General features: G+C 37.3%; 1 pseudogene; it reads right to left on the bottom strand.

Moving 5' to 3' along the window:
- Window positions 1-955: 955 nt before the first annotated feature.
- LOC100016807 (small acidic protein-like) lies at window positions 956-1,523 on the bottom strand (annotated as a pseudogene).
- Between the last annotated feature and the right edge of the window lie 24,383 nt (window positions 1,524-25,906).

The following is a 25,906-nucleotide window of genomic DNA, read 5'->3' as shown; positions in this document are numbered from 1 at the left end:
ATCTGTCTCAAATGAAATTGTTCTCTCTGATGTATCACACACATTATATATCTTTATGTAAATGTATAAATGTGTATATGTATGTGTGTGCATATATATGCATACATATACTTACACAATATAGACATAATAAATTCTTATTATGATGTATCATCATGGCATGGACTTGCTGCTGGGTTCTCAGAGGCTATGCCAGAGCAGCACAAGCTCTGACTAATCCTTTCAAGCTTCAAAGGCTTTGAATATCACTCTTTTTATAGACTATTTGTTGGTTGGCAGAGGTCTAGCCTAGCTAAGTTTAGAGAAGATCATTGTCTTCTTGGTTACAAGGCAACATGCTTTTTTTGGAGGAGGTCCCAACAACCAAGAGATGGATATATAGGGGTTGTGAATATCATTAGGGGAAAAAGCATCCACCTCCAGGAAATTATGGATCCTTGAAGTATGGAAATAAGGCATATCCATATAAAAAATAGAGAGAATAAGGCAGCACAAAACCAAATGCTAGTCCATATACCATATGTGGTCCATCTAGATCAGGGGTCCCCAAACTTTTTACACAGGGGGCTAGTTCACTGTTCCTCAGACCATTGGAGGGCCATACTATTAAAAAAAAAAACCCTATGAATAAATCCCTATGCAATCTGCATGTCTTATTTTAAAGTAAAAACAAAAACAGGAACAAATACAATATTTAAAATAAAGAACAAGTGAATTTTTTAAAGGAAGCTGGGAATCATATTTATTTATCTTTTATACAATTCAACTCTTATATTTTACAAAAAAGGATATAACCATGCCCATAAAATTGTAATCCATGGCACCTGAAAGCAAATAGTTTTTGTAATTATATAAAAGGGCCTTCTTTAAAAATTAAAATACAAAGGTCTGTGCTATAGAAGCAGTCCCCCACTGTGCATTATAACAATAAGGCTTACTTTGAATACAAAGACTAATTACACTTTCCACATTATGAACCACAGGACTTAACAAACATCATTTTATAATTGCTCTTTGTAACCTTCTTAGCTTTGAAGTCCTTCACTTCCTCTGGCTGTTCAGTAGCAGGTAGGTCTTCAGCAAATTCCTCTTTCTCAGACTCTGAATCACTTTCAGAGTCCTCTGGACTTTCAGGGTCAGGTGAGACATCATCATAGTCATCGTCATCTTCATCATTTCCAGCAGCATCACCTTCCCCATCAGGATCCACTGAAGCCAAGTCCACAATGTCGCTGGTATCTCCCTGATAATTTACTGTCCATACTCTGTTGATTCTGAGACTCCAGGTCTTCATTCATTTGCTTATCTTCTTCCCTTGTTCTAAAGTGAGATGTTGACCTGTGATCTCCTATAACAAAACGGTAAGTGTGCTCTTTCTTTCCAGCTCCCATTAGTCTTAAGAACTTTTGTTTTCTTTCTTCATTGCCTAAGTTGGCTGCCTCCCAGTTGCTAGATCCAATATCATTGTCAGGAGAGGCTGAGCACTTCACCCCATGTGGGTGGGACTCTCAGGCCACACTCATCCTCCCACCGACCCTGTCAAGGGGAGCGCTGAGGCCCACTGCTTTCCTCCTTCGCAGCCATGGGCACCCACAGGCAGCAGCAGCAGCTCAGCTCAGCGCAGCTCAGGCTCAAGAACAAGTAAATTTAAATCAACAAACTAACCAGTATTTCAATGGGCACTATAGGCCTGCTTTTGGCTAATGAGATGGTCAATGTACGATTCCATATTTGTTACTGCTAGCTGTAACAAGTGATGCAAGTGTACATCAGCTAGTCTAGATATGGTGGGAGATTTCAGATGTTTCATTCTGGAAAAACTCTGTTCACAGACACAAGTGCTGCCAAAGATGGTTGCCATTTTGAGTGCATGGCTCCTGAGATTCGGATATGACTCAGAGGGGAGAGATGTATAGAAATTAGGCAAGCTGCTTGACTTGAATGTGTCTTTCAGAGAGTCACAATTCTGCAGTTCAGCCAGTTCCATTTGGTGAATTGTATCCACATTTTCAATGTCAATAGAAAATGGGTTATGGAAAAGCTGTATGTCCTGTTCATGGAGATGAAACTCTTTAAATCTGAATTGGAACTCCTTTTGCAACTTTCCCAGTGAATCCACACATGTTTCTTTTGGGAATGCAATCAAGGGTTTTTCCGCTAACAGATTTTGAGTTAAGGGGAGATGGTAGAAATTTTCCTCCTTCACTTGTTTGATAAGGAGGCCTAATTTTACTTCAAATGCTTTCAGATGTGATTGCATATCACAGATGAGCTTCCCCTTTCCTTGAAGTTGCACATTGAAACTGTTGAATAACTCTGTTACATCTGTCAGGAAGGCAAGGTACCATTTCCATTCTGTTTCATTGAGCTCTGATACTTCTTTGTTTTTTGAAAGCACAAAAGCTATAATCTGTGGGAATAAGTCATAGAAATGTCTCAAAACTTTCCCTCAACTCAGCCAATGGACTTCTGTGTGTTACAGAACATTTTCATAGGCAACATTTAGCTCAGACAGAAATTCCTGAAATTGTCTGTGGTTTAGTGCATTAGCTCTAATGAAGTCAACATAAGATAACCACAATTTTCATAACAGAGTCCCACTTCAGTGATTTACTATATAGCAGCACTTGTTGGTGGATGAAGTAGTGTATGGCTACTGGATAAGAATGCTTACATTTGTCCACTTCTTGGTTAATGTGAGAAATTACTCCTTTCTTAGACCCCACCATGCTAGGAGCACCATCAATTGTCACACTGGCTAATTTAGCCCAATTCAGCTCCAAATCCTTCATGGTTTGGGAAACCTTTTCATAGATATCCTCTCCTGTAGTTGTTCCTTTGATGCTTTGCTCTTCTGTGACTTCAAAATTGTCATTTGTCCCATGAATAAAACTTAGAAGTTGTGCAGAATCACAAACATCATTGTTCTCATTGAATGAAACATAGGAAAAATAGTAAAGTTTTCTTGCAGAGTTTTGCAAATGTTGATGCAAATTGTCTCCCATTTCTTCAATCCTTTGTGTAATTTTAGATCCTGAAAGACTAACTGTACTAAATAAGTCTGCCTTTTCTGGACACATCTCTTTGGCAACAGAAAGAAGACACTCTTTAACAAATTCTCCTTCCATGAATGGTCTTCCAGTGCACACTATTAGCTTGGCAACTTGAAAACTTGCTTGCAGTGATGAAATATTTAGCTGCTTCTGCTTCACAAAAGTATTTTCCTGAGTTGTCAATGTATTTTTCAGTTTTAATATTTTATCTTTTCTCACATCTCCCACCAAACAATCATATTTATTTTTATGTTGAATTTGATAGTGTTGATGCAAATTGTATTCTTTGAACACAGACACTATATTTTGGCATATCAAACACACAAGTCTTTCCTAGTCCTGCATGAAAAAGTAATCATAAGTCCACTGTTCTTTGAATATCTTGCACTCCAGTCAATTTTTCTCTTTCTGGTCATCATTGTTTCCTAGGGATTCCAAATTGCTATTAGTAAAATACAAATATATGTATACACATACATACATACACACACATACACACACACACACACACACACACACACACACACACACACACACATATATATATATACAGCCCTACAAAAGCAATATACCAACAATAATTTTGCCCACACAGAGGCATACAGACTGCACTGACTATCAATGTAGTCTGATCTGTATCCATCAATGCAGTCTTTCCAGTCCACATCATTTCAGCCTCACCAGTGACCATATTGGTGGAACTCCACTTTTACCTCAGGCTTACACTGGTGTGGTGAGGGAACCGGCATGATTTTTACAGAACCGGTTCCTCCACCACCTTTTCGGTTCACACTACCCTGTACAAACCGCTCTGAGAACTATGAACTCACACAGGAATCTGATTGGATGGGTAAGACCCATAGGGCCATAGGGGCCATTATGTTGTGCATCTGTGGGAATATGGGGGCCATTGTACTACTGTGTTTCCCCCAAATAAGACACTACCTTATATTAATTTGACCCCAAAACTGGGGGTGTCTTATAAAACACCCAGTGGCAGTGGTGGGCTTCTCACAGTAGAGGCCCACCGCTGATGCCACAGGCCAGATCACTGCTATTCAATGTCTATATTCAGTACTTTAGGTGGTGCTGGGCCTGTGACACTGTGTACTGCTGTCTGGGATAGCGGAGGCTGCAGAGCTGGCTGTGATGGACTTGTCACATCTTGCACAGGCCCATCACTGCCACCACTTTACCAGGCAGCAGTAAACACAGTGTGGAATCCCCTCCCCCAGATCGCTGCTCACCATGCTGACATCTTCCATTGTGCAACCACATGATCCTTTGTGTGGCACCTCATTCTCATTCAGTTACTCTCAGAACAAGGCACCACGCAAAGGATTATGTCACCGGAAGTAGTACTGTACTGAGTGACGCCGCGCTTTGCAGTGCCGCCACATATAGTGCTCCTCTCACTGACCACCAATGAAAGAGGTGCCCCTTCCGGAAGTGTGGTGGGGGCCATATAAATGGCCTCAGGGGGCCACATGTGGCCCGTGGGCCATAGTTTGGGGACTCCTGATCTAGACAATAGATACATGCTTTAAAAAGCATTAAAAATACATTGTTTCATTTGTGACAGAAAAAGGGTTTCATTGTGCAAATTGTGGTTTCATCAAGCCAAGTTGCATAGAAGAAGAAAGTCTTTATCATAGCCATCAAACATGAGTAGAATTTAGATAGGCATCAGAGATACAGGAAGGGATTACAGGTGAAATAAGTAGCTTATTTAATAGAATAGAGATAGAGATGAGCATGGTATGAGCCAGTCAGTCAATGAACATTTGTTGTTCAATTACTTTAGTCATATCTGATTCTTTGTGACCTCATTTGGGGTTTTCTTGGTAAAGACAATGAAATGGTTTGCCTTTTCCTTCTCAAGATCATTTTTCATATGAGGAAACTGAGGCAATCAAGGTTAAATGACTTGCCCAGGGTCACACAACTAGTAAGTATTTGAGACTAGAGTCGAACTAAGGAAGATGGGTTTTCCTAACTCCAGGCCTAGTGTTTTCTATCTACTGTGCCACCTACACTTATTAAGCACCTACTATGTGTCAAGTATCCTGCTAAGCACTGTGTAATCAGAAGACAATTTGGACTAGATATGCGATTGTATTTGTGTAGGAATTCACACTTGCTTTGTAACTTATGGTCTTAGAATGTTTTCTGTATTACTGAAAAGTTAAGTGACTTGGTCATAGTGATTTATGCCAGCTCTGAGACAGATGTGTGATTTGAACCCAGGTCTTCTTGCCTCTAAGGCCAATTCACTGCTTTGTATGGAGGAAAATAAGAAGATAATAACACTAAAAATAATCATTTTATGTTTACATTATGCTATTGGATTTAAAAAGCATTGAATATAAATCGTTTCATTTGAGTTTCAAAGAAACTCTATAAGAGATATAACATAAGTATTAGTTCCCTTACTTGTATAATAGGACCCTGAAGTTCAGAGAAATGAAATATTTGACCCAAGGTGACATAACAAGGTGACGGATGGTATCTGGATTTGAACCCAGGTCTTTTGACTCCAAGTTTAGAGAAATTTTTGTTTGTTTGTTATTGGGGAGCTGTGTAATATAAGGTTGAAAAGGTAAGATAAGGCCAAAATAGAAAGCATATTAAATTCGAACACAAAGCACCTGTAATTCATATGAAAGGCAAAATAGAGCTTTTGCGTGTTGAGTGGGATTAATAAAGCAACGAAAGCATGTTTTGAGGAGACTGGCTTGATAATTACATAACACAGTAGAACAGAAATGGGAAGGGGCTGGAGGCAATCCATTAGACTTAGGCATACGGCACTTTTCCCATTTTTTTTTCTATTTAGGTTTTTTCCATGGCTCAAACCATTTATATCACCAAATTCTGCCATGTTGTTAATTTTTTTTCAACTAGAAAATATCTAGTCTGTTGGTGAGGATTATTTTGGTCTGTTATTATAACTTTAACCTAATACGTCTTATAGCATTTCCTTTCCAAATATTTTTAGGTTTGCCTTTAAAGAAGTAATGTATGTTATTTCTATTATCAGTTCACATTTGAGACTTGAATTCAGGCATATAAACTTTACAGAGATGTGAGGCTCTTGGTGAGTGACAGCAACAAATGTAAAGGAATAAATTCAACAATTCTGGTTATAATTTCAGGGGTGACTGCATGCTATTTACACCTGCCTTTATTTTATGGCTATTTTCAAAAGAAAAATCCTATCCTGAATTCTCTAACTTCTCATAGTTACTCTTGTAGTCTTTGCCAGATAATGCACCTTACTCTGACTAAAAAAATAAACTTAATTTATATGATCCTGACTAAGCCGATTTCTTGCTCTAACATTCTGGGGAGGACAATGACAAGGCTGAACACGCTCAGAAAAGAATGATCTGATAATTGCAATGGAATAGTATTGTGGTTTAAGAAATAATGAACAGGATGGTGTCAGAAAAGCCTGAGTAACTCATATGAACTTATGCAAAGTGAAGTGAGCAGAACCAAGAAACATTGTAAAGAGTAAAAGCAATATTGTAATGTTGTATTAAAAGTAACATTAGTGACAAGAAATAACGATCTGGATCATAAAAGTTGCAGAGGCTTGCTATACATCGCCCTCTTGCAGGATTTGGGATTATTCAGCCAGGAGAAGAGTAGACAGGTTACTACATGATGGCTGTCTTCAAGTATCTGAAAGGCTTCCAGATGGAAGAGGGGAAAGACTTTTCTTGGTCCCAGGGAAAAGCAATCTATGGACATTGAGGATTTCTATCTCATATAAGAATAGAGGTGGGGTGATTATTATTTAGGTGAAAATTGGACTAAATAGTCTTTGAGGTCCCTTCTGACCTAGAGTTTATTCAGTTATTACATGCTGCAGTACTATAGCTTTTGTACTTACATCATATTATAATTGCATATTCATTGTTCTCTATATAATGCTAGATTATATATCCTTTGTGAATCTTACTTCATATGCCAAATATTACCAACAATCATTTTTGAGTACCTACTATGTGCCAGAAGCTGTGTTAACCAATGGAATACAAAACCAAAAAAATGGACAATTTTTTCACTCAAAGAGATTATATTCTTATTATGATAATTTAAATGATCACTTTCAGAGACCAGTTTATATAGGATGAAATTGGCCAGTATAGAAACAATCTTGGAGTTTTACAATCTTGGAGAAGAGAAGACTGTAGAGAATGCTGGATTTCTTCTAGCCATAGCACCTGTATTCAAATGATGTTGCTTCTGTTTGCACCTGGATGATCTTGAATGATCCATTTAACCTATTTAGCCCTCAGATTTTTTTTTTATTATTTGTAAAATGAGGACCCTGGACTATCTGTCCTTTAAAGACACTTTCAGCTCTAAATAAACCTATACACTTGGGAAACTGTTCACCTTTGTGGTAGGAGCAATATAGTATCCCTCCATTTCCCATCCCATGGAAATGAGGATAGTTTTTTTTTCCTTAAAAAGGTTTTGAAACTGTCTTTGACATTGGATTAGCCATAGGACTAAAGCTCAGGCCACAGATATGGCTTCCTGGTGACCTGGGTACAAATACCTAGGACTTGAGTATCTTAGCATTCAGACCAAAGACCATTAGCGTGAGCAATACAGAAGGTTGTGCTCAAATGAATGAATGTCTTATCTCGGATGAACTAACTTCTTCTGTCCTGAGTGTCCTTCCCCTGCTATGATTACCTGGGTCATTTCCTTCTTGTTAACTTTTAAATAGATTATGAGTATCTTGTCTCAATCATTTTTTGGTCTAAAGCTATTAGGGAACTGGTGTGAGGCAGGCTCAGCCCATTATAAGTCTTTACAAGGCACAGTCATTCCTTGGTAGAATGATATTTTCAATGAGAGCTCTGGCAGGATGGAACTGGTATCACATGTGCCGACTTCTAGGTTTGTATTGGCACTCTTGATTTTAGCCCCATTGATGGTTCTCTGATCTTGCTATTTCCAATTCATAAATGTTGGCAGAGAGTCACAGAAAAAACTTCAATGTTTTCCCACACTCTGTAGGACAAAGTGCAAACAGGCTGGTCCTCAAGATCCAAACACAGGTTGATTCTAAGCCTTTCTACTTTAATCTCTCTCAATGTTCCACACAAATCTTATACTCTATCCTCATCTCTGTTCAATGAATATTCCTTAGGTTTTCCTGATTGATCTTTTATCCATGCCATTTCTACTTAATAGAATGCCCCTTCCTGATACTTTCCATCTATTTGGATCTTACTTATTCTTTAAGCCAAAATTTAATTCTCATCTTTTGTGAACTACTACCCTTCTTCATCATTCTAATAGATAAAGCTTTCTCCTTGCTCTCACCTCCAATAACACCATCTGTAAAATGGGCACAATGAGAGCACCTACTTCCCAGGGTCTTTACGATTATCAAATGAGAAAAGATAGGGAAATCACTTTACAAACATTAAAGTGCCATATGAATGGTAATTATCATTGTTAATTGTTATCAAACTTACTCCTTAAAAGAAGCATTTACAGTCTTGAGTTGTTAATCATCTTTATTTGTTATAAAGACTGTCTTCCCAATTACAATTCTAACTCTGAGATCTAGGACCATGTCTGATTAATCCTTGTTTCCCCTAGAGTGCTCTGCACATAGAAGGTACTCAATAAATACTGGGTAGTTACTTGATAATACAAATGAACATTAAGATTTTGATTTCATATTCATTTATTGCCTAAAATTGTTGACTGTATTAAGCCATTTTGATATTTCCTTCACATAGAGAAGGAGCATTTTCTGCTTTTCTTTAATTGTTGCATGGTTAATCCCTCTCAATTGCAAGAAGCCAAGATATGCTGATGTTTCCCTTGGCACTCAATCTTCAATAATTTGATCTTTACTGAGAATGAATCCATCTGTCATATTGTCTTGTTATCTATGAATGCCTCTTGAGTCAAAATCATAACATTCTCCACATGTTAAAGAGTATCCTTTACTCCACGGTACTCCCTTTCCCAATTTTCCCTACAGAAACTTACATTCTAGTGGAAGATATGAAGGAAGCTCAGGCCCCAATGAGAATACAAAGTCTTTCCTTTATCAGTTGTATTATCTCATGCATTTCAAGTCACTAAAGACTATCGCCAAGCAGCAAGGAAGAAAATCCTGCTGGGCATCCAAAAATAGGAGACCTTCTGAGTGAGAGGGGAATTGTTCCAAAGTTAACATCTTTTTGCTTTGGCATGTGTGATAAAGCTTCCCTCTGAATAACCATTTGCAAAGTCAGGCTTGACTCAAACAGAAGCTGTGAGACTTGTCACCAGTGAAAAGTAGTAGGGGTAACTTCTCTTTGTTGGAATTTCTGAGCTCTGATTTGAGAGCCAAGTACTCTCTTTCTGCTTCGTAAACCCACAGAAAGGAAACAGCACTCATGAAACTCAGTGGTTTTTTTACAGGATTTTCAGTTTGTAGAGTGCTTCCATATCCATAATTATATCAAGGCCATCATTTTGTGAACTGCCTACGCCAAGATCACTTCATTACTTGCTTCAAACCTCACCTCTGGACTTCACTCCATTGCAAGACTTGTCACCCTAGCTTTGTTTCTGACCTGAGATTCTCTTTCTTCATTGAAGAAGGGTCCCTGTCCCAGCCATAAGAACTCTCCTCATCCCTCTTTCTCAAAGTCAAATACTAGAAAGTGACAGAGATGGCAGAGCTATGATTTAAACTCTGAGCGGTGACTCCAGAATCCATCTTGTCATTTCTCAAAGCTGTAGGTATCACTTTAATTTTCATTCCTCCAAAAAATAGAGGGTTATACGAACATTTTTGGAGAAGTCTAAAACGGTTCCTCTACTCCTGCTACTAGATCCACCTTATGCCTTATTATTATTTTATGATGGAAATTAGAGGCATCAAAAGGGCCTATATTCCATAACAGCACAGCAGAGAATTTATAATAAGAATTGTGGAGAACTTGCCAGAATTCCTGCAAAGTTTCCATTATGTTTGTGTCGATAGTGTTATATTTTCTGACAGTTTAAAAACTGAACATATGCTTCATTTTGTTTGTATAGAAAGAGTTGGTATGCTGCTCTTTGTAAGGCTAGCTTTCTATTACACAAAAATGATGCATCCCTAAGTAAACTCAAGTTCTGATTACAATTTGTAGCTGTCCTTAATACATATGTAAATATAAATGTATATGTGCAAATGAAAATGTGCATTTATATATCTGTGTATACACACATATACACACATCCACACAAACATACTAGGTCTGCCACTTCTCAAACCCTTTCAATGGCATTCTACTTACTACTGATTGCAGTTCAAATTACCTAACCAACATTTTACTTGCCCTAGCTTCCTGTTTCAAGATATGGGCAAGGATTGGGGATATTTTTTAGATGGCACAATCTGTCTACTTATAGAAGAATCTAGTCAAGAAATTTGGGTGACAGATAAGTATAAAATTATATAATATCATAGAATCAAAGAATTCTATTGTTTAAAGGGACTTTAGAGGCCATCTAATCTAGGTCTGAACAGAAATCCCTTCTGTGGAAAGGAAAACTGAATCAAGGTCTGGATTTTCTGCTACTGAGGTGGAGCAAACAGCAGTTGGAATGTGGGAGTAAAGATATTGACAATGATGACAGTTGGTGGGGGGAGGGGCAACTGGGAGAATGACAGTTGCTCTCCAGGACTCTCTTTCCTGGCACTCAGACTGGAAGGAGCGCTCTCTCCCTGTCTCTGGATAGAAGTACCTCTATTCCTGGATCTTTCCCAACTGTGTACTCTACCTGGAATCCAGTGATCATATCATTGAACAAAAGGATTTAAGAGGAGCAGTTTGAACTGTAAGGCAGGTCTTTAGGGGCACTAGCCCAAAAAGACAGGCCCAAACAGCTCTAAAGGTCAGAATATTTTCTTCCTATTGCTGTCTACTGCTAAGACTTTAAACTTAAGAAAGCTAGCACAGATTAGCCTAGACAGGAATAAAGAAACCTTCCACCAGCCTGTGAGGCCTGGCCTCAGCTCAAAAGCTGAGACTCAAACCCAATCTAGTTAATCCTCATCCCCTCTTCCCTGATATCTTCCCAATCCAAACTTGTTATTAAATTCATCTTGAGTTAAACAACCCTCAGTCAGATAAGAGGACTATCATTTCAGGGGGACACAAAGGGAGCTGAACCTAAGGACAGCCATTCAACCATAAATGGTCCTTATAGGACCCCTACTGGGAGACCTTGGAAAGGGGATTGAGGCTTATCCCTCAGGAGGGTCCACGCTTGCCTGCCCTGGGGTATCTTCAACATCAATCAATAGAGAAGACATCCCTTCAAGTTATCATAGTTGGCCCATTTCTCAGGAACCCCATTTTTCAAAGACAGCCTCTTAGCATGATTATCTATCCTTTTACCTCACCAGCATCCATATTCCCTCTATCCCTTCAACTCCTCCATTCCCTGTTATAAAACCTTCCTTATCCCCTGTACCTCTTCAATTCTCTACAATTCCTTTAACTACTACACTTCATAAAACCCTCTGTGCTTGGTTTGTATTATATTTCAATTTATGATCTATTTCTTCCTTCTGATCTTGTGGTCTATAACATTTTCCCCTCAACCTTCCCACCTCTATCCCTCATTAACACTAATATTTCTACCTCTATTGATCCTCATACAAATGCTTTTCATTCTGTTCTCTTCCAATGCATATATTTTTCTCACATGAGTATAACTTCCCTTGACTCTTTTCCATTGCCTTTTAAAAAATCTGTTCCTTTTTTAATAAAGTATACTCATTCCAGGTCATTTTTGAGTAATGGTACCTCCCATCAAATCTCATTGAGACTATAGAGACTTAATTTACCTCCTTATATTAGAATTTTACTTTACCTTGTTTGTTAGCTATAATATAGGCATCTGTCTATGCACATATTAAGCTTGCATTTCTCTTATTCTCTTTCTTTTGAGATTTTGGTTCCTTTAAATTTTTTGTCCTTGCCACTTTTATTTTTCATTACATTGCTTTGAGATATATAGCTTGGATACATGTGATTAATTTTCTCCTCCTTTATTAAGTTTTTTTGAAAAATTTCCATTTCCAGGAAAAGTAAAGTAAAAATAATAATAATATATGCTATAATATATTATATGGTATATAATATATATAAATAATAAATAAATAAAAGTAAAAATACTGGCCCTTGTTGTATCTACACCAACTCTGGATAAGGATCTACATTCTATTCTCATTCCCATATCTCATTCTGTGGCTCAGATCCAAATCCCATGTTCAGACACTATGTTTAAAAAATAATTGTTGGTCAACTACCATTCCAAGCATTAGTAATTTTCTTGCAAAAGATACTGGAGAAGTTTGCCAATTCCTTCTCCAGTCTAAGCATATTAGAGAGATACAAAACAAAATTATACATATTTACATATATAATATCTATTTAATAAGTCAGTGGTCTCCAAACTTTTTTGGTCAGCAAAATATTTTTGAGAGTGAATTCTTTAATACAATAGTATACATAGATATGCACACACATATATGCATATATATGTATGTATATATATGTATATATATATATATATATATATACATGCACATATAGCTGGGTTGGCACAGTGAATAGAGTGCCAGGGTCTGGAGCCAAGAAGGGAGAAATGGCAAAATCAATGCAATATGTTTGCCAAGAGAACCTCAAAATGGGGACATGAAGACTGAACAATGACTGAACATTAACAATAATAAAATATATTTTTATATCATAAAATATTTGTTATAAAACATATATAAAATAGAAATGTTAGAAGGGTGAGACAAAAATTAAAATAAAATTTGATCCTAAAGTAAATGAAAACTACTGGATTTTTGATGTGTAGGAGAATAGCATGGTCAGATTTGTTCCTTTGAAAAATCACTTTGATCAGTTTATGAAGGATGGATTGGATTGGATAGGATAGAGAACTGAGGCTATCTGAGTTGCCTAGGTGAGAAGTAATAAGAGCTTGAATTAAGGTGGTGGCTATGGACATAGAAAGAAGGGAATATGCATGAGGGATGTAGTAGAGAGAAATGACAAAGTTTGGAAACTGATTGGATGTGTTGGGAGAATATAAGCCAGAAGTCAAGGGTGACACCTACCTTGCAAACCTGGTAAATGAAAGTAGGTTGGTATCTTCAAAAGAAATGAGCAATAGAGAAGAGGGGTGAATTTAGGTGAAATAAGTTTAGTTTTACATATATGGAGCTTGAGATATCAAATCTGAAATGTTCAAAAGGCAGTTGGTGATATAGAACTGAAGTTCAGGAGAAAAATTAGAAATGATACTTAAATCAATGGGATATGATAAAATCATCAAGTGAGAGCATACAGAAAGGAGTACTTGGAAGAGCCTTAGCTAATGGCCAATTATACAGTAGGGTATAGATGACAAATCAGCAAAGGAGACAGAAAAGGAATAGTAAAACTGGTAGGAAAAGAAGCAGTATCATGAAAACCAAGGAGAAAGAGTAAACTTCTGGAAAGAGAAAGTGTTCAACAATAACAATGAGGAGTGAGGAAAAAGTCTTTATAATTGACAAACTGATTATAGTTTACTATGAAATGTATAGTTTAAGTTAAGTGAGATGTCAAGCAAAAAGGGACATGGAGAACTGGGATACTGGAAGGATGGTGGTGCCTTTGAGGGAAATAAAGAAGTCCGAAAAGGGGAATGGGTTTGGGGAGAAGAAAAAGGGATAGGATTTGGGGATACCATGTATGATAGTGGTGAGAGATCCTATTAGCCACTGTCTTGTAGTACAGACCTGACCTACTGTGGAGGACTTGCAGAAACCTTAAGGTTTTGGGAGAATTTTTTGCCAGCAGATGATTTTCATGATGTTCAGCTTATATAGCCAAACAGAGGGACCCAGGCCAGAAGGGGCAGAACAATGATGGGAAGGAGTAGCGTGAAAGGGTTTTGAAGTAAGGTAGTGTACTTTTGTTGGGACAAGCTCAAGTTTGACTATGAGGAAAGAGAGAAGGTAGGATGTTGACTACCTTACCTATGTCTGATAAGTTAATCATACACACCCTTGTGACCAATCCATCACCTCTTTTTGAAGGCTATCATAATAGACCATAAATAGAACAAAACAGAAATGTTATATTATCTAATTTTTAATCCCCAACATCTAGCAAAGTAATAATTTAATAAATGTTCATCACATTTAATTTCTGAACATTGACTCACACTTTTTATTCTACATTTTAATTTTTCTGTCATTTTGAATAATTGGCATGTTCTGTCACAATGTAACAAATATCTTTCTATATAGAAGCTTTGGTTAGGCACTAAGTATATGAAAATGCATTATACTCTCTGTCTTGAAAAACCTAATAGAGGATATGATATATGAATATAAATAATTACAAAACAAAGTAGAGCATGAAAAGTACATGAAGTACAAGGTTCCATGGGAAGTCTAGGAAAGGAGATATCACTCATGACTTAGGGGAGCAGTGAAGGTTTCATGGAAAAAGATAGCATTCTTCAAATGCTAGATAGAATTTGACGAAGATAGCTTTGAAGGGCAGGTAGGATTTCCACAAAGAGGAAAAAAGGGAACATCGGGCAATGGCTCGGAGAAAGGACACAGAGATCTGTATTGAGGAATCCTAGGTAGTACAGTTTGGATGGAGAGAGATAAAAGTAAAGGAGAATAGAGTTATACCAAGTTATAAAAGGGTGAGACAAGGTCAGAACATCGAAATATCTGATAAAATAAATTCCAACTATGATGTTCATAATATAGGGATTTAATGTATTAAATTTCCTTGGAGTATTAGAATTTATTTATTTATTTATTTATTTATTTTAAAATAGAATTTATTCTGAGATATCTTAGCCCTGCCATCTTCTTCCTGGACCATAGAAGATACCACAAAAGATACATAGATGTGTATGTATGTATCTTTATATACACACACACACACACACACACACACACACATATATATATATATACATACATACATATATAGAGAGTCATGTTTTATTTTTTTTTTTAGTTCATTCTCTAGAAGTAGGCATTCACAGGTAATTCTTTTAATTTTGTAGCAGCATATAATGTTCTGTTTTGGGTTTTTTTAAATTTAACTCTTCATTATTTCATGGAAGTCTTTCCAATTTTTAAAAATTATCCTGTTCATCACTTCTTACAGTGCAAGAGTATTCCATCAAAATCATATTACATAATTTGTTCTGCCATTCTGCAATTGATGGACATCTTCTCAATTTTCAGGTTTTTGCTACCACAAAAAGAACTGTTATAAATATTTTAGAATATATAGATTCTTTTCCTTTTTCCCTGATCTCCTTGGGAAACAGATTCAACAATGGTATTTCTGGATCTAAGGGTATATACACTTTTATACCTCTCTGGGTGTAATTCCAAATTGCTTTCCAGAATGGTTGGATCAGTTCACAATTCCCCCAATAGTGTGTTAGTGACCCCACTTTTCTATATCTCCTCCAACATTTGTCATTTTGTCCTTTTATTGTTTTAACTAATCTGATAGATGTAAGATAGGCGTTTCTCTGATCAGTAGTAATTTAGAACATTGTACTTTTTTCTTTCAATATTTTATTTTCCCAATTTTACATGTAATAATCTCTTAAATATAAAAATTACAATATCCAAACTGTCTCTACCCCCTTCACTGAGGTGGTAAGTAATTATTCATGTGTGATCTTGCAAAACATATTTCCATATTGGTCATGTTGTGGGGAATGTTCATATATTAAACCAAAATTAAAAAAAAACACTGAAATAAAGTAAAAAATAATATCTTTTTATCTGCATTCAGACTATCAAAATATTGCTATCATGTACAATGTTCTTCTAGTTCTGCTAACCTCACTCTACATCTGTTATGTATGTCTTTCGAGGATTTTCTGAGACCATCCTGCTAATCATTTCTTATAGTGCAATATCACCATCATAAAACATAATTTGTTCAGCCATCACTAAATTGAGGGACATCCCTTTAATTTCCATATTTTTACCACCACAAAAAGCACAGCTATAAATATTTTTCTACAAACAGGTTCTTTCCCATTAAAAAAAATCTCTTTGGGGTATAGACCTAGTAGTGGTATTCCTGGATCAAAAGGTATGCATTTTTTAAAGCCCTGTGGGCATAATGCCATTTGGGGTTTTCTTGGCAAAGATACTGGAGTCATTTGCCATTTCCTTCTGCAGCTCATTTTATAGAGGAGCAAATAGGATTAAATGACTTGCCCATGGTCATCTAGCTAGTAAATATCTGAGACTGGATTCAAACTCAGGTCTTCCTTATTTTAGACCTTGGACTCTATCTACTATGATACCTCATTGCCTATTCCAGTAAGTTGACAATTAGCTTGGGGGACATTTCTAGTTCGTCAGTCATATCACTTGGCCAATGCCTTTTTCACCTATGTGTAAAGTCAGTTCTTACCATGGGAACAGTAGCCAATGTACATCTTTTAAGACTCCTTTGTACAGAGGGAAATCTATAAACTTTTTTCTTGCAATTCCTCAACTGTAAAGCTTTTTCCTTTCAGATTCCTAACGAGTTTTCTAATCTCTCCTGAAGTAGAATCTCAGAAACTGTGATTCAAAGACATTTCACTGTAGAAGAACAAGGTGCCCTGTGATCATAGGCCATTACAGTCACAAAAAGCATTTGGATTATGTGTGTATGCACTCAATATGCATACTTTTCAATGGGAGAAAAAGAAAACCAAAGAAAACCTTTACTAAGAGATCTTTTTTGTTCTACTCAGGACTGGGTTGTTATTTAGGAGCAAACAACCTTTAGTGCATATAGTCTGTTCCTGCTTTATCTCCCTACTCTTCTTTCTTCCTTCCTTAATTTCAGGCATGCCTATTACTTTTCAGCTTAGCATGAAAGAATAATGGCTGACATTTGTATAGTTCTTTAGAATCAACCAAGCAATTAAAAAAAAATCCCAACAATCTTGTGAAGTAGGAAGACCAAGTATTACTATCTTCAGTTTATGAAGTTGAGGAAATTGAAGCTCAGAGAGATTAGTGAAAATTACTTGTCCACAGTCACATGGACAACAAGTAATAGTTCCCTAGTCAATAAACTTTTATGTGGCTGTGACATCAGCCTCTTTGTTAAATACTGATGATACAAAAGGAGGCAAAAGATTGTTCAGGCCCTCAAGGGGCTCACAATCTCTTGGGGGAGATAACAAAGCAAACAAATATTTGTAGCTATCTGTATAAAGGTTAAATAATAAAATAGTTGAGCAGCTAGATGACAAAGTGGATAGGTGTTGAAATGAGTCAGGAAGATTCATCTTCCTGAGTTCAAATCTAGCCCCAGGCATTTGGTAGCTATGTGATTCTGGAGAAGTCACTTAACCTTATTTGCCTTGGTTTCCTCAACTGTAAGATAATATGGAGAAGGAAGTAGCAAATTACTCCTTTATCTCTAATAAGAAAACTCCAAATGAGGTCACAAAGAGATGTCTGAAAATGACTGAATAACGATAACAATAGTCTTGAAGAACAAGTTCATAAAAAGTTGGATATATCAAATAACAAGAGGTAAGAGTGGGAATTTCAGAGTTTGAAGGAGAGATGGAGCAGTTCAAAGTGACTGGGCAACAGTTATTATATATGACTATTGAAGAAACAAATGCAACCTTATGTTGCATTGTTTTAAGTAGAATATCCAGATAGCTATGTTCTATAGTACTAATAAGACCTCATTTTTAATATTGTTTTCAGGTATGAGTATTACATGTTTACAATGACAGAGATGGATTAGAAAACACTGAAAGCAATAAGGATACTAAGAAATCTGGAAATCATTTTATTTGAAAAGTTATATACTAAGTTTAAAGTTCATATTTCTAATAGTCAGCATTGGTGACCATCTTGGACAAGGACACAAACCCGGCATATACTCTAAAAGTTCCTGAAATAGTTCTGCCAATATGATTATTTCCTGGGTTTTCTCAAAGTGTGGGGAAGAGGAATTAGAGAAAAAAAGAATTTGGAGCTAAATTTTAAAAATATATATTAAAAAAGTTTAATGTAATTGAGAAATTTTTATCAATTTTTATAACACATTAAAAACTCACCAAGACTTGGAAGTAAAGATGGAAATTGAGGATCAATAGATTCAACTTTAGTCTCATTTATACTAGTCAACAAAACTGTCTATGGTCCTTAAAAAGAAAAATAAATTCTTGGGTTATTGCATGAGCCTTCATCCCTGAAAACTTTGGGAATTCCTACTATAAATTACTATGGAAATATCTTCTTTCTGTGCCTGTTCCTGATATTCCTCAACACAGGTGCTTATAGGATGGAGTGTACTTCAGGGTAGGGGTGGGGTATATTATATGATGTTTAAATTTCTTTCCAAATCCAAGATTCTGCTTTTATCAGTCTCTTTTTTTTTAAATATATTTTATTTGATCATTTCCAAGCATTATTCGTTAAAGACATAGATCATTTTCTTTTCCTCCCCCCCACCCCCCATAGCCGACGCGTAAGTCCACTGGGCATTAGATGTTTTCTTGATTTGAACCCATTGCTTTGTTGATAGTATTTGCATTAGAGTGTTCATTTAAAGTCTATCCTCTGTCATGTCCCCTCAACCTCTGTATTCAGGCAGTTGCTTTTTCTCGGTGTTTCCACTCCCATAGTTTATCCTTTGCTTATGAATGGTGTTTTTTTTTCTCCTGGATCCCTGAAAGTTGTTCAGGGACATTACACCGCCACTAATGGAGAAGTCCATTACGTTCGATGATACCACAGTGTATTAGTCTCTGTGTACAATGTTCTCCTGGTTCTGCTCCTCTCGCTCTGCATCACTTCCTGGAGGTTGTTCCAGTCTCCATGGAACTTCTCCACTTTATTATTCCTTTGAGCACAATAGTATTCCATCACCAACATATACCACAGTTTGTTCAGCCATTCCCCAATTGATGGGCATCCCCTCGTTTTCCAGTTTTGGGCCACCACAAAGAGCGCAGCTATGAATATTTTTGTACAAGTCTTTGTGTCCATTATCTCTTTGGGGTACAGACCCAGCAGTGCTATGGCTGGATCAAAGGGTAGATATTCTTTTGTCGCCCTTTGGGCATAGTTCCAAATTGCCCTCCAGAATGGTTGGATCAGTTCACAACTCCACCAGCAATGAATTAATGTCCCTACTTTGCCACATCCCCTCCAGCATTCATTACTTTCCTTTGCTGTTATGTTAGCCAATCTGCTAGGTGTGAGGTGATACCTCAGAGTTGTTTTGATTTGCATCTCTCTGATTATAAGAGATATAGAACACTTCTTCATGTGCTTGTTAATAGTTTTGATTTCTTTATCTGAGAACTGCCTATCCATTTCCCTTGCCCATTTATCAATTGGAGAATGGCTTGATTTTTTGTACAATTGATTTAGCTCATTATAAATATGAGTAATTAAACCTTTGTCAGAGGTTTCTATGAAGATTTTTTCCCAATTTGTTGTTTCCCTTCTGATTTTAGTTATATTGGTTTTGTTTGTACAAAAGCTTTTTAGTTTGATGTAGTCAAAATTATTTATTTTACATTTTGTGATTCTTTCTATATCTTGCTTGGTTTTAAAGCCTTTCCCCTCCCAAAGGTCTGACATGTATACTATTCTGTGTTTACCCAATTTACTTATGGTTTCCTTCTTTATGTTTAAGTCACTCACCCATTTTGAATTTATCTTGGTGTAGGGTGTGAGGTGTTGATCTATTCCTAGTCTCTCCCACACTGTCTTCCAATTTTCCCAGCAGTTTTTATCGAATAGTGGATTTTTGTCCCAAAAGCTGGGATCTTTGGGTTTATCGTATACTGTCTTGCTGAGGTCGTTTTCCCCCAGTCTATTCCACTGATCTTCCTTTCTGTTTCTTAGCCAGTACCAAATTGTTTTGATGACTGCTGCTTTGTAATATAGTTTGAGGTCTGGGACTGCAAGGCCCCCATCATATGTGTTTTTTTTCATTATTTCCCTGGATATCCTTGATCTTTTGTTCTTCCAAATGAACTTTGTTATGGTTTTTTCTAAATCAGTGAAGAAGTATTTTGGTAGTTCAATGGGTATGGCACTAAATAGATAAATAAGTTTGGGTAGGATGGTCATTTTTATTATATTGGCTCGTCCTATCCATGAGCAGTTAATGTTTTTCCAATTGTTCAAGTCTAGTTTTAGTTGTGTGGCGAGTGTTTTGTAGTTGTGTTCATATAGTTCCTGTGTTTGTCTTGGGAGATAGATTCCTAGGTATTTTATTTTGTCTAAGGTGATTTTGAATGGGATTTCTCTTTCTAGTTCTTGCTGCTGAGCTGTGTTGGAGATATATAGAAAAGCTGATGATTTATGTGGGTTTATTTTGTATCCTGCAACTTTGCTAAAGTTGTTGATTATTTCAATTAGCTTTTTGGTTGAATCTCTAGGATTCTTTAAGTAGACCATCATGTCATCCGCAAAGAGTGATAACTTGGTCTCCTCCTTGCCTATTCTGATGCCTTCAATTTCTTTATCTTCTCTAATTGCTACTGCTAGTGTTTCTAGTACAATGTCAAATAGTAGAGGTGATAATGGGCATCCTTGTTTCACTCCTGATCTTATTGGGAATGCATCTAGTTTATCCCCATTGCAGATGATATTAGCTGTTGGTTTTAGATATATACTGTTTATTATTTTTAGGAATGACCCTTCTATTCCTATGCTTTCTAGTGTTTTTAATAGGAATGGGTGTTGTATTTTATCAAAGGCTTTTTCTGCATCTATTGAGATAATCATGTGGTTCTTGCTAGTTTGCTTGTTGATGTGGTCAATTATGTGGATGGTTTTCCTAATGGATGGTTTTCCTAATGTTGAACCAGCCCTGCATCCCTGGTATGAATCCTACTTGATCATGGTGAATGATCCTTCTGATCACTTGCTGGAGTCTTTTTGCTAGTATCCTATTTAAAATTTTTGCATCTATATTCATTAGGGAGATTGGTCTATAGTTTTCTTTCTCTGTTTTTGACCTGCCTGGTTTTGGAATCAGTACCATGTTTGTGTCGTAAAAGGAGTTTGGTAGAACTCCCTCTTTGCTTATTATGTCAAATAGTTTGTATAGTATTGGGGTTAACTGTTCTCTGAATGTTTGATAGAATTCACAGGTGAATCCATCAGGCCCTGGGGATTTTTTCTTAGGAAGTTCTTTGATGGCTTGATGGATTTCAATTTCTGATATGGGATTATTTAAGAATTCTATTTCTTCTTCTGTTAGTCTAGGCAGTTTGTATTTTTGTATATATTCATCCATTTCTCCTAAATTGGTGTATTTATTGCCATATAATTGGGCAAAGTAATTTCTAATGATTGCCTTAATTTCCTCCTCATTGGAGGTGCTGTCCCCCTTTTCATCTTTAATGCTGTGAATTTGCTTTTCTTCCTTCCTTTTTTTAATTAGATTGACCAGTACTTTGTCTATTTTGTTTGTTTTTTCAAAGTACCAGCTTCTTGTCTTATTTATTAAATCAATAGTTCTATCACTTTCGATTTTATTAATTTCTCCCTTAATTTTTAGGATTTCTAATTTGGTTTTCTGCTGGGGGTTTTTAATCTGATCGCTTTCGAGTTTTTTCAATTGCATTTCCAATTGATTGATCTCTGCTCTCCCTTGTTTGTTAATATGAGCTTTCAGGGATATGAATTTGCCTCTGATTACCGCTTTGGCTGCATCCCAAAAGGTTTGAAAGGATGTTTCGCCATTGTCATTTTCCTTGATGAAATTATTAATTGTTTCTATGATTTCTTCTTTAGCTAAACGGTTTTGGAGTATCATATTGTTTAATTTCCAATTGGTTTTAGATTTGGTTTTCCATGTACCATTACTAATCATTATTTTTATTGCCTTGTGATCTGAGAAGGCTGCATTCATTATTTCTGCTTTTTTGCATTTGTGTGCTATGTTTCTGTGACCTAATGTATGGTCAATTTTTGTGAATGTGCCATGTGGTGCTGAGAAGAAGGTGTATTCCTTTTTATCCCTATTTATTTTTCTCCATATGTCTATTAATTCTAATTTTTCTAAGATTTCATTCACTTCTTTTACCTCTTTCTTATTTATTTTTTGATTTGATTTATCTAAATTTGATAATGGTTGGTTTAAGTCTCCCACTAGTATGGTTTTATTGTCTATTTCTTCCTTCAATTCTCCTAGTTTCTCCATTAGAAATTTGGGTGCTATATTATTTGGTGCATACATGTTGATTAATGATATTTCCTCATTGTCTAGAGTCCCTTTTAACAAAATATAATTACCTTCCCTATCCCTTTTGATCAGGTCTATTTTTGCATTGGCTTTATCAGATATCATGATTACCACTCCTGCCTTCTTTCTATCAGTTGAGGCCCAGAAGGTCTTACTCCATCCTTTAATTCTGACCTTGTGGGTGTCAACCCGCCTCATGTGTGTTTCTTGAAGACAACATATGGTAGGGTTTTGGATTCTAATCCATTCAGCTATTCGTCTACGTTTTATGGGTGAGTTCATCCCATTCACGTTCAAAGTTATGATTGTCATTTGTGGACTCCCTGGCATTTTGATTGCCTTCCCTAATTCTAACCTTTTCTTCTTCGGCTCTACCTTTTAGTCCAGTGATTTACTTTGAATCAGTCCCCCTTGTCCCCTCCCTTGATGTTTCCCTTTTTAGTCCCTCCCTTTTTGTTCCCTCCCCCTCCCCCCTCTCTTTCCCTCCCTTTTTGTTCTCCCTCTCCCCCTCCCCCCCTTGGTTTTCCCTTCTCCTTACCCTTGTTGGGTAAGATAGAATTCAAGATCCCAATGGATCTGGATGTTTTTCCCTCTCAGAGTTGATTTCCCTGAGATTGAGGTTTAAGTAACCCCCCCCCTCTCTTCCTCTCCTTCTTATAGGAGTTTTCTTCCCCTCCCCTTCCCCTGTGAATCTTTGTGTGAGAACCATTATTCTATTTGGTCTTTCTTTACCCCCTATTTATACATTACATTTTCCCCACATATTAGTATACATAGGTTGATATAAATGTAGTCCTTATAGAAGAGAGTTTGAGTAAAAGAAGATAACATTTTTCCCCTTTCCTTAATATTTACCTTTTCAGGTATTCCTTGCTCTTTGATTTTCGGTATCAAACTTTCCACAGAGCTCTGGTCTTTTCTTTGCAAAAAGTTGGAAGTCTTCTATTTTGTTGAATGCCCATACTTTCCCTTGGAAGTATATAGTCAGTTTTGCTGGGTAGCTGATTCTTGGTTGGAGACCCAGCTCTCTTGCCTTTCTGAAGATCATGTTCCATGCCTTACGATCATTCAGCGTAGAACTTGCAAGGTCTTGTGTGACCCTGATTGGCATTCCTTTATATCTAAATTGTCTTTTTCTGGCTTCCTGTAGGATTTTTTCTTTTGTTTGATAGCTTTGGAATTTGGCAATTACATTCCTGGGAGTTGTCTTTTGGGGGTTTAGTGTAGAAGGTGTTCTGTGAGCTCTGTCAGTGGCTGTATTGCCCCCTTGTTCTAGAATCTCTGGGCAATTTTCTTTGATTATATCTTGTATCACCATGTCCAGTTTGGTGTTTATTTCTGGCTTTTCTGGGAGTCCAATTATTCTTAAATTTTCTCTTCTCCCCCTGTTTTCCAGATCTATCACCTTGTCGGTGAGATATTTTATGTTCTCTTCTAATTTCTTGGTGTTTTGGCTTTGCTTTATTAGTTCTTGCTTTAAAGCCTGGTTTTCTTTTACAGTTTGGTCAAACTGGTTTTGTAGATGCGTGAATTTCTTTTGCATCATTTCCCACTTTTCCTCCCAGAGGGCTTCCATCTTTTTGGTCCTTTCTGATTCAAATTCTTCATGGGTTTGTGGAGAGTTTCTATTTCCTTTGGAAGATTTTGGAGAATTTTCTTGTATATCTTCTTCTATCTGCTCTGTATTTTGTATTTTGGCTCCATAGAATGTGTCCAGAGTCGCCCCTTTCTTCTTATTTTTCTTGGTATTTTGGGGCTTCTGTGCTTCTGTGGAGTTTGTCATCTCTGAACGTGGAGGATTGGCTTTTCTTGTCTTTGTCTGGTGATCAGAGGCTTTAGTCTTGGGCAGATGTTGGTTCTATGAGCGTTCCCTGGGTTAAACTGAATATGCCTCACTGGAACTGGAATGGAAGGGTCGGACCACGAGGCCACACTCTCCCCCTGGCTCGATTTCCGGAAGTTGCCTTCAGAATCCCTGGCCGTGAGGCTGTTTCGTTGGCCTGCGGGGGGATGGGCTGCCGCTTCCCCAAGCTCCGAGAGCACAGACTTTCACTGAGACTTGGATAGCAGGATCCAGCCCGTGAGGCTGTCTTGCCCGCCCTGAGGGTTGCTGTTGTTTAGACCAGCTCTCTGCAGCGGAGGCCCCAGGCAGTAACTTTCACCCGGACCGACCAGCTCTTTGCAGCTGAGGCCCCAGGCAGTAACTTTCACCTGGACTGGGACTTGGGTAGAAGACCCTGAGGGTTGTTGTTCCTCAGACCCTGCTCTCTGAGCCCGGCGCGGCTGCCGCTTCCGGGAGCCTTGGACTCTGCGCTCCTACCCCTGAGGTCCGAGGGATCTCGGGTTCTGGCTTTTAAGGGGAGCCGTACCTTTTGAACCGGGTCCAGGTCCAGGAGGAGGGTTCCCAGGGTCTGTGCTGTTGATCGTTTTGAATTTCGGCGCCTTAGGAGCTTCTAGTTTGAGATCGGTCGGGAAGGGTTTTCCGGAGATCTGAACTTCAGCTTTCTCTAAGCCGCCATCTTCACCAGTCTATCAGTCTCTTTTTAAGCCTTTCTCCTATATTCCCTCTAAATGCTAACTGCTCTTCAATATTAATATTTATCAGACATAAATAGTCTCTCATATATAGCTCTTAGTAGACTTCTTAATACTTATGAACACTACTTGATTATAACCTACTGTTCTAACAAGCAATGTTCCATTATATTTTTCTCATCAATTACTTTGATAATCAGGTCTAGATAGGACAATGAGGAACAACAGGTAGAAGCTTCAAAGAGATAAACTTAGGCTCGATGTTAAGAAAAAAATATTTGTTGTTATTCAGTGTAACATTTAAAGTAGTTGTCTGCCATAAACTGTGGCAGTTAAAAGAGTGGGAGCCATAAACTGTTATAATTAAAATTGTTGATGTTGTAAACTGTAGTGAGTTAAAATGGTGGAAGATATAAATTGTGATAGATATAAGAGAGGGTGAGTAAATTTGACCACAGAAAATATGTTTCACTACAGTGTCTTGGTTTCTAAATCAAATATAAGGTGGTCACCAGGGAATATATTCCCAATTATGAATATACCCAAGTCAATTGGGTTTTATAGAGATTTTAATTAACAATACAATGAGTAATCAAAGAAAGAAGGAGAGAAAAAGGAAATAAGTATAATGGGCCTCAAGCCAATATGGCCTAGACCTGAGTCTTAAGAGAGAAATCAGTCAGTTTTTTATCACTCACCACAAGATCTGTCTAAGCAAGGATGTCTGGGGAACAGAGTCTCCTCAGAGGGAGTTCCAGCCAGAGTCAGCCTCCCAAGGGACTTCTTCTCAAGAGATCTTCAAAGGGCCTCCTCCAAAAGGATCTATCTCCAAGGATCTAAGGATCTCCAAGCCTCTCCTGCTCAAGAGATTCCTTTTCTTATATAGGGTTTTTTTTTTTCCTATGTCACCTCCCCTAAGTTCTTCCATCTACCAATCACCGTAGATGTTTTCTAAAAGACAGCCCATCTGAATTCCAGCTAAGTCGACTAATCTCCTCAGTAAGT

This window comes from Monodelphis domestica, chromosome 4, assembly GCF_027887165.1.
Source record: "Monodelphis domestica isolate mMonDom1 chromosome 4, mMonDom1.pri, whole genome shotgun sequence".
Lineage (NCBI taxonomy): Eukaryota > Metazoa > Chordata > Mammalia > Didelphimorphia > Didelphidae > Monodelphis > Monodelphis domestica.
The sequence above is the reverse complement of the archived record's forward strand: the minus strand, read 5'-3'. Positions and strand labels throughout refer to the sequence as shown.